The 16,497-nt window shown below is 44.8% G+C and overlaps 1 long non-coding RNA gene across 1 annotated transcript; it reads right to left on the reverse strand.

The window, feature by feature from the left end:
* Window positions 1-234: 234 nt before the first annotated feature.
* Window positions 235-16,164, reverse strand: LOC132386168 (uncharacterized). The gene is made up of 4 exons (XR_009509422.1): window positions 16,113-16,164; window positions 9,903-9,938; window positions 7,546-7,578; window positions 235-1,006 (listed from the first exon to the last, which is right to left on the reverse strand). It is a non-coding gene; the product is annotated as an uncharacterized LOC132386168 (long non-coding RNA).
* Window positions 16,165-16,497: the final 333 nt, after the last annotated feature.

Consider the following 16,497-nt stretch of genomic DNA (forward strand, 5'->3'; position numbering starts at 1 on the left):
CCACACTCCCACACCCCAATCGGCTTCCCCAACAGCGGGCAGCTGTCTCAGAGTGACTAGGCATTGGGAGGGAAGCGGGATGGGCTGTTTCAGGCCACTGCATTGTCTGCTCTGGGAGCAGGCTACCCTATGCGCTCGGTAGAGCTTCACAGACCTTCCCAAATGCTCGCCGGTACCGAATACAGCGAGTTTCTGTCAAGAGACTGAGACCAGTTTAATGCAAACAGCGTCAGCTTTATTGAGTCATGCAGCTGGATGGAGTAACGGTTGTACTACGGCGGGGCAGCGATCAGCGGCATAGTGTATAGTCAGTACCGATATCAGAGAAAGTGAAAACCGGAAAACTTTAACCCTTTCCCGTAATCAGAGCACAGGAGAATCAGTGTAGTTACATAGAGACAGAGGCAGATCACATCGAACACCCGCTGCCCGTTCTGCCCAGTGTGTGCACCGCTCCAGCGCCGACACGCGGGCGGTGAGACAGAAGTGACCTGTGGCCCCCATCTTCCCCAGTGCGTTCCCCGAAGAAACCCAAACATCCCTTAAAACCCCAAGCGTAAACCTGCGTGACTCGATGTTTTTAATGTCTTCCGGATCTCACTCTTGCACCACGAATGCAAAAGACCCCGGGGCAGGACACATCTGTCTGTTCCCGACTTGGGCACAGTTTTCTCAGGACTGCTTCCCTTATCAACGCGGTGCGATGTTCCTGGGTCAGTGGAGGACCATGGTGGCCGGAAGTCCTCGAAATGGTCTCCTAATCCAGCCACATTGCGGTTATTGTGAGAGTGGGTTATGATCCGTCACGTGTTGTTTACAGGGTGCCGAGGCCAGGCTGGGTGAACAGGCCAGTGCTGTGATTACTGAACAGCGGTATGGGAACACGTTGTTAGCGGAGAGCGTGCCGAAAGCGGTGATTGATACGAAGCAAGGCGGGCGATCCAGGGCTCGTCCTCACATGAGTGGGCAATCCATTTCGCCAGTGGCAACGAACCAGACCTCGTTACTGAAAGGTGAAACAGAGAGAGGTGAGGGGAAAGTTCCTCAGTGCAACCGCTGTACCTGATCAATTTATCTCGTTATCCTGTACACACCTAACTCGCCATCTCTCATCTTCTTTCGCTGCAAGGAGAAAACGCCGAGTTCACTCAGTCGACCCTCATAAGCCATAACCCCAATGAAGGGAATATCTTCGTAAATCTCCCCAGTGCCCTTTCTATGGTTTCCACGTCCTTCCTGTAGTGAGGCGACTGGAATTGAGCACTGTACTTCAAGTGGGGTCTGAACTTGCTCCTACATAGTTGCAACATTACCTCTCAGCTCTTAAACTCAGTGCTGCGGTTGATGACGGCCAATGCTCTGTGCGTCTTCTTAATCACAGTCAACCTGCGTAGCAGCATTGAGTGTCATATGGACTTGGACCCTAAGATCCTTCTAATCCTTCATCCTGACACGAGTCTTACCGTTAATGTTATATTCTGCCACTATATCTGACCTACCAACATTAAATTATCTGCGAAACCTCACACTTATCTGGGTTGAACTCCATCTCCCAATTCTCAGCCCAGAATTGCATCCTATCAATATACCGTTGTAAACTCTGAAAGCCCTGCACACTATCCACAACGCCCCAAACCATCGTATCAACAGCAAATTTACTAACCCATTCCTCCACTTCCCCATCCAGGACATTTATACAAATCAGGAAGAGTAGGGGTCCCAGTACAGAACCCTCAAGCACACCACTGTTCACCGACCTCCATGCAGAATATGACCCCACTAAAACCACACTTCGTCTTCTGTGGGAAGCCGGTCCTGGATCCCATGCCTGCTTATTTTCTCACTACATCCACTGCTCCAATGTGTTTAGTCACATCCTCAAAAAATTCAATCAGGCTCGTGAGACACAACCTCCCCTTGACAAAGCTATTCGGACTATTCCTAATGATATTACACCTCTCAAAATATTCATACATCCTGCCTGTCAGGATCTTCTCCATCAACCTACCAACCACTTAGGTAAGACTCACTTGTCTATAATTTCCTGGGCTTTCTCTACTCCCTTTCTTGAATAAAGGAACAACATCCGCAAACCTCCAATCGTCCGGAACGTTTCCCGTCTCCATTGATAATGCGAAGTTCATCCCAAGAGGCGCATCAATCTCTTCTTTCGCTTATCACAGTAGCCTGGGGTTCAGAATTCTTCCGTACATTTCCCTGAGAACATGTGTCTCCAATTATGCTTCCATTTCCCTGCCTGATAGCCTCGTATTTCCCCTTAGTTCAATTAGTCGTTTTCCTATCTTGTCTGTTCCTGTTCTTCTACAATGCTATGGTAAAGGAGATAGAATTGTGAACACTATCTCCAAAAGTTATGAGGCATGGGATAAGTGGAACCTTGGCTGCTTGGATTAAAAAAATGGCTTAAAGGATGAAAGCAGAAGGTAGTTGTGGAAGGGAAGTATTCTGCCTGGAGGTCGGTGACTAGTGGAGTGCCTGAGCGATCAGCCCTGGGATCCCTACTATTTGTGATTTTTATAAATGAACTGGAAATAGAGGCGGAAGGATGGGTGAGTAAGTTTACGGATGACAAGAAGATTGGAAGGGTTGTGTTTGGAACGGTAGGTTGTAGAAGTTTACAAGAGGATATAGACAGGCTGCAGAGTTGGGCAGAAAAATGGCAGGTAGATGGTGATGAGCTAACGGACAAATCAGCCATTATCTTATTAAATGGTGGGGCAGCCTTGATGTGTCGGATGGCCTACACCTGTTCCTATTTCTTATGTTCTTAAGTTTAGTTCAAGAGGACTCGAATTAAACGTCACATAATGCATGCAGGCTGTTGGGAAGTTTCTTGATTGGTGAGGGAGCTAACGGTTTTTGTGCGAAGGAAAGAGATTAGGGTTCAGGAACGAAACACCTGAGAAAGAAAGCAGGAAGAGCTCGATGGAACGAATAGTCCAATTCCGCTCCTCTATCCTGTGGCTCAGTAGTCTCATTCCATGCATTTTGACCATCGGTCCTTCACCCAAAGCCTTACAAAAGTGCCTATCGAAGCTAACGACCGTGTTATGTTCATTTAAAATCTTTGATACCTCGTTAAAAAATGAAAACCATCCAATGAAATGAGAATGAAAGGCCTCTTCCTCACAGATTCACCCAAGGCACCTTTCGAAATAAACTGCCTGCAGGCAAGATGGGCGTTGTAGAGAATTTCGCTATGCAGGTGAACACATCACAAAGTTGACACCAAGTAACTGGACACAGATACACTGTATAGATACACAGATACGCAGTAGGCGCTGCCTACTCACTCCGAGAATGGACGAGGTCTGATCTGCTCTCCGGGCGCTCAGTGAGTATTCCACCCCGACCCCCGTGACTCTATGTGCTCCTTTCCGCTCTGTCACCGTGAAACAACGGCTTCGTAGGTCACGACCGAAGTGTGATTTAATTACCGAAAGGGGCGTGGTGATGACCAGAGCGGGAATATGGTGAAAAAATACAAAACTAGATTGGACGGGAGGTAGAGAATGGGGGAGTGTCATTTCTGGTCAGGGATAGTATCACGGCTACAGAAAGGGAGGACACTGCAGAAGGATTGTCCCAGAGTCCGACAAGGTGGAAGTCAGAAATAGGAAGGGTGCTCTCTCGGCCTCTAAATAGCCCTCGGGACACCGAGGAGCAGATAAGCAGGCAGATTTTAGAATGGTGCAGGAAATGCAGGGTAGTAGTTATGGGTGATTTCAACTTCCCTCATATTGACTGGCACCTCCTGAATGCAAGGGAGATGCAAGGGATGAATTTGTCAGGTGTGTTCAAGAAGGATTCCTGACACAGTATGTGGACTGGCCGACGAGAGGCGAGGCAATACTGGATCTAGCTCTGGGTAATGAACCTTGTCAGGTGACAGGACTCTTGGTGTGGGAGCATCTTGGTGAGGGTGACCACAACTCCCTTAGCTTCAGCATAGCTACGGAAAGGAATAAAATCAAACGAAATGTAAAAGTGCTTAACGGGGGAAGGGCTAACTTTGAAGGGATGAGGCAGGAACTAGCGAGAGTAAGTTGGAAGTAGATTTTCAAATTGGAAAGCGCAGAAGTAATGTGGGAGAAGTATAGGGACAACATGAGCTGGGCTTAGGATAGATTTTTCCCACTGAGGCAAGGAAAAAATAATAGGAAAAGGGAGCCGTTGCTGACGAACCATGTGAGACAACTCGTCAAGTGGAAAAAGGAAGCATATGTTAGATATAAGAATCCGGAAGTAGCAGGGGCTCATGGGAAACATAGGGTAGCCAGGATGGAGCTAAAGAAACGACTTAGGGGAGCTCGAAGGGGGCATGAGAAGGCCTAGGCATGTCGGATTAAGGAGAACCCAAGGCGCTCTATGCATATCTGAAGGATAGAAGGATGACGAGAACGAAGGTGGGACCGCTAAAGAATAAAGAGGGCAACATGTGCCTTGAGGCGGAGGATGTTGGGGAGGTCCTAAATGAATACTTTGTTTCAGTATTCGCAAGTGAAAAGGATCTTGATAAGGATGAGGTCGAAGTAGAGCGGGATTGTGTGTTGGACAGTGTGGAGATTAAGAAAGAGGTGCTGGATCTTCTTAAAAATCATTAATATTGATAAATCGCCAGGGCCGGATATGATTCACCCCAGCTTGTTGTGGGAACTGAGAGGAGAGATCGCAGGAACACTAGAGAAGATCTTTGAATCCTCTATGGCAGCAGGGGAAGTGCCGGAGGACTGGAGAATGGCAATTGTAGCTAACTTGTTTACAAAAGGTAATAGGGAGAATCCTGGGAACTTTCGACCTTTGATTCTTACGTCGGTTGTATGCAAACAACTGGAAAGGATTCGTAAGGTTAGGATCTACGAGCATTTGGAGAAGCACAGTCTACTCACATGGCTTTGTGAAGGGAAGATCGTACCGTACGAGCCTGATTGAGTTTTTTGAAGAGGTGACAATATAAATTGGTAAGTGCAGGCAGTGGATGTGGTCTACATGGACTTTAGCAAAACATTTGACAAGGTCACTCATGAGAGACTATTCCAAAACGTCATGAGGCATGGGATACGTGGAACCTTGGCTGTTTGGATTAAGAAAGGCTTTAAGGAGGAAAACAGAAGATAGTTGTTGAAGGAAAGTATTCTGCCTGGAGGTCGGTGACTAGTGGAGTGCCGCAGGGATCTGTCCTGGGACTTCTGCTATTTGTGATTATTATAAACGACCTGGATGCAGAGACGGATGGATGGGTGAGTAAGTTTGCGGATGACAGGAAGATTGGAGGAGTTGTGGACGGAGCTGTAGGTTGTCGAAGGTTACAAGAGGATATAAACAGGCTGCAGAGTTGGGCAGAAAAATGGCATATGGAGTTCAATCCGGATAACTGTGAGATGATGCATTTTGGAAGGACAAACCAGAAGACTGAGTACAGGATTAATGGTCAGTTACCCAAGAGCGTGGATCTACAAAGCGACTTTGGGATTCAAATCCATACATCCCTCAAGTTCGCTGCACAGGTTGATAGGGTAGTTTTGAAGGCCTATGGGATGCTAGGCTTCATTAACAAGGGGATTGTTCAAAAGTAGAGAAGTCATGTTGCAACTCTCAAATTTCTGTTGAGACCGCACTTAGAGTATTGTGTTCAATTCTTATCACCTCATTATAGGAAGGATGTGGAAGCTACGGAGAGAGTGCAGAGGAGATTTGTCAGGATTTTACCTGGTTTGGAGAACAAGTCATATGAAGCAACGTTATAAGAGATGGGACTTTTCACTTTGGAGCATAGAAGAATGACCGGGGACTTGATAGAAGTCTACAAGGTTTAGAGAGGCATAGATAGGGTGGATAGTCAGTACCTGTTTCCCAGGGGACCAATAGCAAACACTAGAGGGCATAGGTACAAAATTAAGGGCGGGTTGTTTCGGGGAGACATCGGGAGTAAGTTTTCTACACAGAGCGTTGTGAGTTCCTGCAATGACTCGCCAGGGATGGTGGTGGAGTCTAAAACATTAGAGGTATTTAAAGCCTTTTGGGCAGGCACATGGAATAAAGAAAAATAAAGAGTTATGGGGAAGTGTGTGGGGTTTAGTACTTTTTTAAAGGAATATTTCGTTCGGCACCATGAAGGGCTGAAGGGTCTGTACTGTGCTATAGTTTTCTATGGTTCTAAAGGTTATGTCATTGTGTCCAATCTGCTGCAGTAGATATGTACGCATTTGAAGTAATATAGTCTGAATAAAGATAGTCAGCATGGTCTTGCCAATTGCAGGTCCTGTCTCAAGAATGTGATTAAATTCGTTCGGGTGCTGCGAACCAGGTTGCAGGTTTATACGATGATGGTGTATGTTATCAAGAGGTTTGATAAGATTCCTCATTGTTGGCCCATTCAGAAAGTCATGTGACAGGGAATCCAGAGAATCTTGTCTGTGTAGGTAGGGAACTGCCTTGCCCGAGAAAGAGTGTGCTAGCAGTTGGAGATTATGCCACCTGGAGTTCAGTGAGATACTGTGTTCCATAGAGATCTGATCAGAGACTCTTGGACTTTCTGAATTTTACAAAAGATTTTGATGAGGAAATGAATAGACATAGATATCAGGCAAAATATGGATGCTAATGGATAATGTGGTGGGTTGTCGCAGGTTACAATTGGGCATTGATGGGTGCAGAGCTGGGTTGAGAAATGGCAAGTCAAGTTGAGCATGGGGAAGAGAGAAGAATTGCACTTTGAAAGGTCGGATTAGAATGCAGAATGCATGGATTATGACAGGCTAGTTGAAAATATTGAGGAGAAGAAGATCTTTTAGCCTTCATATAATCTTTAATGTTTCCGCGCCATTTAATAGGGTAGTTAAGGATGTGTATGAGGTACACGAGGTACACGAGGTACTGTTGCAGCACTATAAAACACTGGTTAAACCATATTTTAAATTTTGTACTACACTGTAGAGTGGAAAAAAATGCCAAGGGGAGGAAATTTTAAAGCGATTTAGGGCTATGTATAGGGGCAGCCAGCGGTGCGTTATTACCCATAGTGGTGAGTGTGTGAAACGGAATAGCAATGGTGGTGGTCTAAACACACACATTTGGGTCATTTCAGAGACTGTCTTAGCACACGGATTACGGAGAAATAGACGGCTCTGTAGGAGAGCAAGTTTAGAGTCGGTAAAACATCAAGGACCAAAGGGCCATCAAAAAGCTGTCCTGTTGAATGTTTTCTTATCTATGTACGTGATAAACTAGGATGGTCAGCACAGTTTATAATAGGGAAGATCATGCCTGGGTAACGTATCAGGAGCTCAAGGTAGGGACAGGGGTCACTGACCACACCAGGTTCGTGGACTCATTAAAGATCGAAAGGAAGCTGTTCCCTTGAAGGAGCAGAGTGAGGAGAAATTTGTTTCTCTTTCCCGCCGCCGTAGAGCTCCCCACCCCCCTCCCCCCGCCCCGACCGTGCATGAGCCCAAGCCTGGTACTTTAACGTCTCTGTTTCATCAACTAGCGCAATCACAGACACAACATTCCAATGCCCCTTACCCTGCCGGCATCGAGCTGAAGTCATACGATACCCTGATGGAGATGGTGAAAAAATAACAAAAAATCATTAATCGCCCGACATCGTGAAGTTAACAATCCACAATCCACATCTCACTCACACTCAACACTGATCCCTTCCTGATGTGCTCAGAGGCAGCACCGGGACACGTTGGATCTCCGGATTTAACATCAAGTTCAACCCTTCAACGGAACTCCTTTCCTTAATTTACCAGAGAACCCTGCTGCAGTTCACTCTGGGCGCTAGCCCAGCTTACCGCTTTTCTCACATACACACACGATGCAGCAGTTACATCGTTTCACGTTTCGCAGGAGCAACTTGAAGACAGATGCGTCTGGAATAAGTAGCGTGCGATCACACTGATTGGTTTGAACTACAGGGTCTCCAATAGCTGCTAGAACATTAATGAACAGACAGGTAATGAACGCAATAACCTGTGTGAAATTAAATTTTGATCTCATTGGAAATTTCAAATTCCCCAATACAAAAATGTACATTCTCAATGCAAGGCGATTAGATGGGGAGAATGTATTAATTGGATGATTTATTAAATGAATATGTGCACCGTCCAACGAGAGGAGGTGCCCGACTGAAAAGGCAAACATGAGTAAAGTTCCTTAAATTCGGATCAAACGGAGCAAATCAGGAGTATAACGAAGCCAGTAATGTACGGAAAAAAAGAATGAGGATAACCAAGAGGGGACGTGAGAGGTCCTTGGCAGGCAGGATCAGGATGAATTTAATTAAGCAACGTTCTATGCCAATGTCAGTATCAAATGAATAACTAGGGGCCGTGATTTTTTGGCAGTGCGCGAGGCTAGTTTTGCTTTAATGCGGAACATGTGAGTGAAGTATTCACTGAGTATTTTGTTTCCGTTTTTATCTAGGTAAAAGACATGGAGGAGCAGCAGATCGGTTGTCAGTGCATAAATATGCTAGGTGTTTAGAGCAAAATTAGGAAAAAGACCTCGGGACTCGGAATGAATTTTCAGGTGAATAAGTCCCCAGGTCATGATGGGAGTTCCATAGGTTTGTGACGGAAGCAAGAGACAGGATTGCACGATCCTTGGAAAAATATCTTCTCTAGCCACATGCGAGATGCCAGAGGACAGGTGAATGGCTAAAGTTTTACATCTTCATGAAAAGCGAAAATAGGGAAATCCTGGAAACTATTTACCAGTGAGTCTCAGGTTAGTTCCATTCCAGTGAGATATTAATTATTTAATGGCCTTATTGAACCTGGAGTTTTAATTAGTGAAACACAGCAAGGATCTATACTGGGACCTCTTCTGTTTGTGGTGTGAATAAATAACCGGGATGTAGATGTAGACAGGTTGTTGATGATATCCAGAATTGATGGAGTTGTGGATCGTGTAGAAGGACTTGCAGAGCATCCAGCGCAACGTAGATCAGTTGCAGATATAGTCAGAAAAATGGTAGAAGCAGTTCAACCCAGATAAATGTGGGATGTTGCACCTTGGTAGGGAAAATGCAAGGAGAAAGTACACTCCAAGAGCAAAGACCCTTAACTGTGTTGAGTTCAGAGAGACATTGGTGTCCAAGTTTAGAGCTCGTTGGTAACAGGTACACAGGTCGATAAAGCGATTAAGGATGTTTAATCAATGTTCGCTTTTATTAGTTGAGGAATTAGTATAGTTGCGAGTAGGTTATATCGCAAGTTTATAAATATCCAGTTCGTCTGCATCTAGAGTATTGCATACAGTTTTAGTCTTACTACCATGGGAAGGATTTTGAGGCTTTGGGCAGGGTGCAGAAGAGGATTACCAGGATCTGGTTCAGAGGCCATGTGCTAACTTGAGAGATACAACAACTTGTGTTGCTTTCTTTGGAGCGGAGGGGGCTGAGTAGAAATTATGATAGCCATAGATGGAATTCACAGTATCTTTTTCCCAGGGCAGAAATACCTAATATCAGAGGTTGTAGGTTGAGAGGGGTTAGGTTCGAGGGTGATGTGAGGGGTAACTTTTTTTAACCCAGAGATTGGTGAATCCTTGGACTGTACGGTCTGGTGAGGTGGTAGAGGCAAATAAATCAGAGGTTATAAGTGACGCTTAGATATGAAGCTCCATGATTGTGAGTAACGTGGAAGATTATGGACATTGTATAAGTTGGAGGGATTTGGTTTAGGAGAGGTTTTATTTACTCTTCAGTTCGGCACCATATTGTTGGCCGAGGGGCCTGTTGCAATACTGTACTCTTCTCTGTTCTATGTTCTATCGCTGCCACCCTTCCAGCAGCATGAAAGCACACCCGATGTTGCGACGCCTTTGGTTCATTTAACTCCTCCTTACAGACGCAGCTTTCGCATTCCACTTACCCGCCAATGGAGACTTCTGCTCCCCAGAAGGATCTCCTATTTGAAAGACGTGAAGAAGTTAACAAAAATGGTTCAGTGAAAAACGCTCAGAGATAAGGTGCAGTGTTCACTCAGCCTTCTCTCAGTGCACGGTGCGGGTTGAGGTGCTGCCTTTAAATGGGACGGTACAGAAGGTCCATATTTTATGGAGACTCAGCAGTAAATAGAGGCTTAGGGAATGCGGGAATTGTCCGACCGAGCGCGTTGTAAATATTTTCGTAAAACTGTACATATATTACTATTACGCATTCTTTATTTAAATAATTCATTAGGGGTCATATATAGGAGGTGCATAAATGGCATACGTGATATGTGAGTGCCTCACTAATAGAAAACTAAGTAGACAAGTTACCCGTACACCTCCGCATTTAATTTGATTATTTTCTAGAGTTAGTAAGCATAACAGCACTGGATAGGAAGGCATCAATGTTGTGGGCAGAGAAGGGTAGTGTTATCCTGGGTAGATCTTCTGATTCTCATAAAAAAGGACAAAAGTGTGAGCTCAATTCCCGTGTTGCATCTGCAGGGAGTGGAAGTGTTGGCTCGAATGATTAGGGGACACCACAGCTGTGCAATATGTGCGGTCCAGAGGGGCCACAACATATCCAAAAAGACCACAGCATTACGTAAGAAAACAAACGTTAGGCCCCAGGAATATTGGGTAAATTGAAAATGATGATGAAGATGTTGGAATGGAGATCAGGGAAAATTACTATGGAGTGAAATGTGTACTTAGCAGCTGCTTTCATTCAATAAGACGCCAGTAATATGCTCGAAATGCACGAGATATCGGAATCAAAGCGAGTATTACGGCCATCACAAAAGAACAGTTGGTGGGAAGATTGAACAGTCTGGAAGTGAGGAAATTACCTGGGTTAGATTAACTTCACGTCAGGCTTCAGGAAGGCACAGCGGAATACATCGTCGAGGCATTGTTAGGAAAAGTAGCAGAAGATTATAAATGGTGAATGTGACTCTGCGCTTTTGACCAGGGGAGCGGGGAAGACGGCAGCCTCTTCGTGGGCAGTTATCCGACCTTGGCTACGCTGAGCTGCTTGAGAGTACTTCAAGTCTCACTTGAGGAAGTTTGAGCGCTGCGCTGGTTGCCCACAGAAAGCTGCGGGTGGTTCGGTGATCACTGGCGTTCCGCAGGGATCTACACCATGTGATATTTATAAAAGATTTAGATGAGCAGGTGTAACGGTGAGTTAGGACATTTGATAATTGTACGAAGGTTGGTTCGTGGATAGTGCCCACGAAGACCCGGCAGGACATCTGCAAATTTTGACAAACTTCTATAGGTGTGTATTTAGAGTATCTCAACTGGCTGCATTACACCTTGCTGTATATAGACTGATGCCCTTGAACGGAATATCATTGAAAACGTAGTGGACACCAGCCAGTTCATCACGAATATTACCCCGCCTTCAACCGCGGAAAACTTCTGGATGGAGGCTGACGCAGAAATTCAGCATCCATCATCGAGGATCCCTGCAAGTCTGCTCATGCTGTATCCCCGCTGCTGTCATATTTAAGAAGGAACAGGCACCTTACAAACCACATAGCCTGGTTCAGGAACAACAATCACTCCGGAAAAGTAGGTTATTGAACCAGAAGAGATGACTTCACTCAGTTCACTCGCCCATTGCTAAACTGTTCTCAGAATCTATGGACACTCCCAATGACTCTGTATCCGATAATCTCCATATCGATATTTATTGCTTACTCAGCTGTTATTATACCGATTTCTTATTTTCCATTTTGGCTTTCCTCGTGTTGTTCATTCCGTTCAGTGGTCGCTTATCTGTCTGTTGGCTGTAACATTACGAGAAGATTAGAAGAGCACAGGGCCGTAAGGTACAGGCGCAGAATGCGGCCATTTGGTCCATTGAGTCTATTGCATCATTTTATCACAGCTGATCCATTTTGTGTTCCCTTTCGGCCACTATCTCCTGTCTTCTCACGTATCCCTTCAGGTCCTGACTAATCAGCATTCAGTGTTGCTGTGTCTGAAATATACTAAATAACTCGGCACAACAGCTGCCTGTGGCAACTAAGTACACAGATTTACACTTTCTAAAGGACACCCCTCTATTCTGCTGTTTCTTCTTGTCTTAGACTCCAGCACAATTGGACGTAAACCTTCAAATGATCTCTATCGAAAAACGTTCAATCTTCCATGGGTTTGAATTCGGACACCCTCGCTCTTCTGACCACCAGTGAGTAGAGGCCGAGAGCAATCAGATGTTTCCCAGTGGCCACAAATTTTAATTCCACGTCCGATTCTCATTCTGATATGTCTATCCATGGGCTCCTCTACTGTCAAGATGAAGCCACACTCAGGTTGGAGGAACAACTCCTTATATACCGGCTGAGTAACCTCCAACATGATGGCATGAACATTGACTTCTCCAACTTCCGCTAATGCCCTCCTCCCCTTCTTACCCCATCCCTGGCATATTTAGTTGTTTCTTTTTCTCTCTCTTTCTGTCTCTCTCTGTCCATCACTTTGCTTGTTCTCCATCTCCCTCTGGTGCACCCCTCCTCCTTTCTTTCTTTCTTTCTTCCGAGGCCTCCGTTCCATGATCGTTTTCCTTCTCCAGCTCTGTACCACTTTCGCCAATCACCTTCCCAGCTCTCAGCTTTTCCCCACCCCCTCCGGTCTTTTCCTTTCATTTCGCATTTCCCCCTCCGGTCTTTTCCTTTCATTTCGCATTTCCCCCTCCGGTCTTTTCCTTTCATTTCGCATTTCCCCCTCCGGTCTTTTCCTTTTATTTCGCATTTCTCCCTCCTCCCACTGCTTTCAAATCTCTTTGTAACTTTCTTTCAGCTAGTCCTGACGAAGGGTCTCGGCCCGAAACGTCGACAGTGCTTCTCCTTTTAGATGCTGCCGGGCCTGCTGCGTTCCACCGGCATTTTGTGTGTGTTGTTTGAATTTCCAGTATCTGCAGATTTCCTCCTGTTTGTTTTTTACATGACAGTCCTTCCAATCCAGGACATATTTTCCTCAACCTCCTTTGAATTCTCGAAATTGTCAGCACATACATCCTTAGAAGAGAGGCCCGAAACTGAGTACAAACTCCAAGTGAGTCCTCTTCAATGTTTTAGAAATCCTCATAATTACGTCCTTGCTTTCTTCTATGCTATTTCTCTTGAAATAGTTACTGACATTGTACTTTCCTACCGCACCTGCGATTCGGCAAGGAAACTTGACTTTATATCCTTGCTCAAGGACACCCGAAATCCTTTACACCTCAGATCTTTGATTTTGTTTCTGCTGTTGGAAAGTAACCTACCTATTTATTTCTTCTGTCAATTTACATAACCATCAACTTCCTGACAAGTATTCTATCTGTCACTTGTTTGTGCATTCGTTTCATCTGTCTAAGTCTTTATTTAGTCCATTAATCTCCTCTAAACTGTCTGAAAGTCTACATATTTCGTATCATCTGCAAACTTGGCCACAAAGGTATCAGTTTATTATCCAATTCATGACACGAAACTTTAAAAGAAGCTCTCCAAGCACTGATCCCTGAGGACCAACCATAGTCATCGGCAGACAAACAAAAAAGGTTCCCTTTATTCGCACAATTTGCCTTCTGCCTATCCATGCTAGTATATTTTCTGTAATACCATCGGCACTTCAGTTGTTAAGCAGTCTCACGAGCGGTACCTGTTTTGAAGGCATTCTAAAAGTCCATGTATTTATCATCCCCCTCTGGCTATGATGCTTCTTATTTTCTCAAAAAAAAAACAAACAAAATAAAACAACAGATTTTCAAACAGGAGGTTCCCTTGAGGATATCTTGCTGATCAGGGGCTATTTTATCATGGGCCTGCAAGTTCGCCGAACTACATCCTTACCAACCGCTGATGTCGGGTTAACCTGTCTATAATTTATTTAAATATACGCCTCTCTCTTCTTGAGGAGTTACGTGTCATTTGCAATTTGCCATTCCACCGCAAGCATGTCTGAGGATTTATTTCGGAACCAGGACCTCCACAATCACTTCAGTTCCTCTTCAGAAACCGAGAATGTATGCCAACCCGAACAGCTGACATCCGCATTACACCTTTCCAAGAAATTTCTTCTTTGAAATGGCAACTTCTCACACTTCTGCCCGCTGTGACTCTCTACCCCCGAAGCTTTACACAGTAACGTGTGATGCAAAATACTTGTTCAGTTAGTCCGCCTTTGCCCTGTCCCCCATTACTAAGTCTGCAGCTTTGTTTCCAAAAGTCCGATATCCACACCCGTCACTCTTGTACACAGTATGCATCTGAATAAACCTTTGACATCGTATTTGATATTATTGGATAGTTCGTCTTCGCGTTCCAAATTTTCCTTTTCAATTAGTATTTATTTCTCCTCTGCTGGTTTTTAAATGTTTCCCTGTCTTCTAATTTCCCATTTATGTTTGCTCTACGATAAGACCTCGTTGTGACTTTTGTGTTGCTTTTGACGCCTCTTGACAGACATGGATGTCACTCATTTACTTTACAATGCTTCTCCCTCTGAAGGGTGTATATAACACACGCCTTTTCTTTTCGGAAAATCGGAAATTCGGAATTTTTTTTTCGGAAATTCCAGCCATTGCAGCTCTGCCTTCAAAGCTGCCGGTGCAGTTTTCCATTCAATTTTAGCCAACTCCTCTCTCATGCCACTGCAATTTCATTTCCTCCATGGTAATGATGACACATATCACTCTCGCTTCCCCGTCTCAAATGTCAGTGTGAATACATCTTAACGTAACTGGGAAGAAAATAACTTTTGGTATCGTGCATTATATTATTGGCTAGTATGCCACCCAAATTCATCTCTTCCCTTTTCATCACTTTTAGTTGCCTTTTGCTGGATATTTTAAAAACAGCGGAATCATCCAATTTACCGCTCACTTTTGCTACCTTGTATGTCCTTTCCTTTTTGTAATGCAATCCTTACCGCCATTTGTCAGCTACGGTTGATTACCCGTGCGACTTGATAACATTTTCCTCTGCGGTCCACATCTATCCTGTGCCTTGGAAAATTAAAACCAGAAACATCATCTCTGATTTCCCGTCAAGTCAGCTAATATCTTCCTCCAATTCACCTCGGTAAGCTCCTTTCTCATGGGCCTTTATATCCCCTTAATTCATTGCGATACTGATTCATGTGAGTTACACTGGTCCCTCTCAAATTGTAATATAAATTCAATTATATTATGAGCATTCTCTCCTGAAGTTTTTTTTTCCCTACCTTAATCTCCCTCATAAGGCCTGGTTTATTACACAACAACTAATCTAATATTGCCTTTCCCCGAGTAACCTACAGCTGCTTAAAACAGCCATCTCTTAGGCGATCGACAAATACCCTTCGTTGCTATCCCACAACAACCTTTTCCACCAATCACCTTACATATTAAAGACCCTCATTTACACTTCTAATACTCATTTTCTAGCTCATTTTGCATTCTCAAAAACACGGCTACTATTTTGATTTCCGTAAATGCATCCCAAACAGCTTTTGTTTATACTCTTTCGGTTTCATAACTCCGCCTACAAAGATTCAACGGTCCAGGACTCTTTGCAACCTCTTTCTAAAGATGCATTACCAACCGATAACACTCCCTGGTTGTCCTTTCAACACCGAGTATATCTTTTGATGTTCAGCTCCCAGCTATGGTGTGCTTTCAGCCACGAGCAATCCCAAATTTCGGCACAAGTTCATACACGTTATTCTGAATGGCACGCGCATTTAAATGCAGCACCTTCCGTCCTGCATTCTTCGCCCTTTGGAACTTTGCTTCAGTGCCTGAATTTAACTCTTTGTTCTGTCTGCATTTGTACCAACCATTGACATCTCCTTCCTTACATTAATGCTACAAACAGCATCTACATATAAACCCGTGGGCGCATCCTCAGCAAGACATCCTATTTCCCGTTCCACTGCCATCTTAGTTTACACAACTTCCAACGGCTCTGGTAAATCTGAGAAAGTCAATTGTTTTCTCTAGATTCTCAGAAATGCTTCAACAAGTTGCCGCCCATGAAGAAGCTCAGGGAGCAAAGTGCGCTTGGTGTTACTGAAGCGCACCCGACCTTATCCGTCAGTTTGAGCAGCCACCCGATACAGCGGAACTGTAGCTTGATTGATCGCCCCGCACAGAGTCACAGAGTCCGATTTCAACTTACTCGCCACTGGTAAGGGCTCCCGCAGACGTGCGTACGCTACGTTTTCTGAGCCTGTGGGGAAACATAGAAATGATTATATCTCCGTGATCTGTAATCCGTAATCCGCTTCCCCTGTCATCAAACCATCCCCTTTTGGCCATTTCCCGGTCCTGCTACCCACGGCGACATGCATTTCTGATTCGCTGCCAAATTTTTCAAGCATGTCAGCCTGAAAAGGGATCCGTTTGAAGCATGCGAAGTAAACAGAGGACGAGAGGACCTGACAACCGGACGGGATGCTCAGCGAGGCACAAATGCGACGGACAGTGAGCAGAGGGCGGAGCCGAGAGGGGGGCCAGAGCTCGGGTAAGTTATTAAGCAGGGCGGCAGGCTGAGTACATGAGCT

This window comes from Hypanus sabinus, unplaced genomic scaffold (genome assembly GCF_030144855.1).
Source record: "Hypanus sabinus isolate sHypSab1 unplaced genomic scaffold, sHypSab1.hap1 scaffold_105, whole genome shotgun sequence".
In the NCBI taxonomy this organism is placed as follows: Eukaryota; Metazoa; Chordata; class Chondrichthyes; order Myliobatiformes; family Dasyatidae; genus Hypanus; species Hypanus sabinus.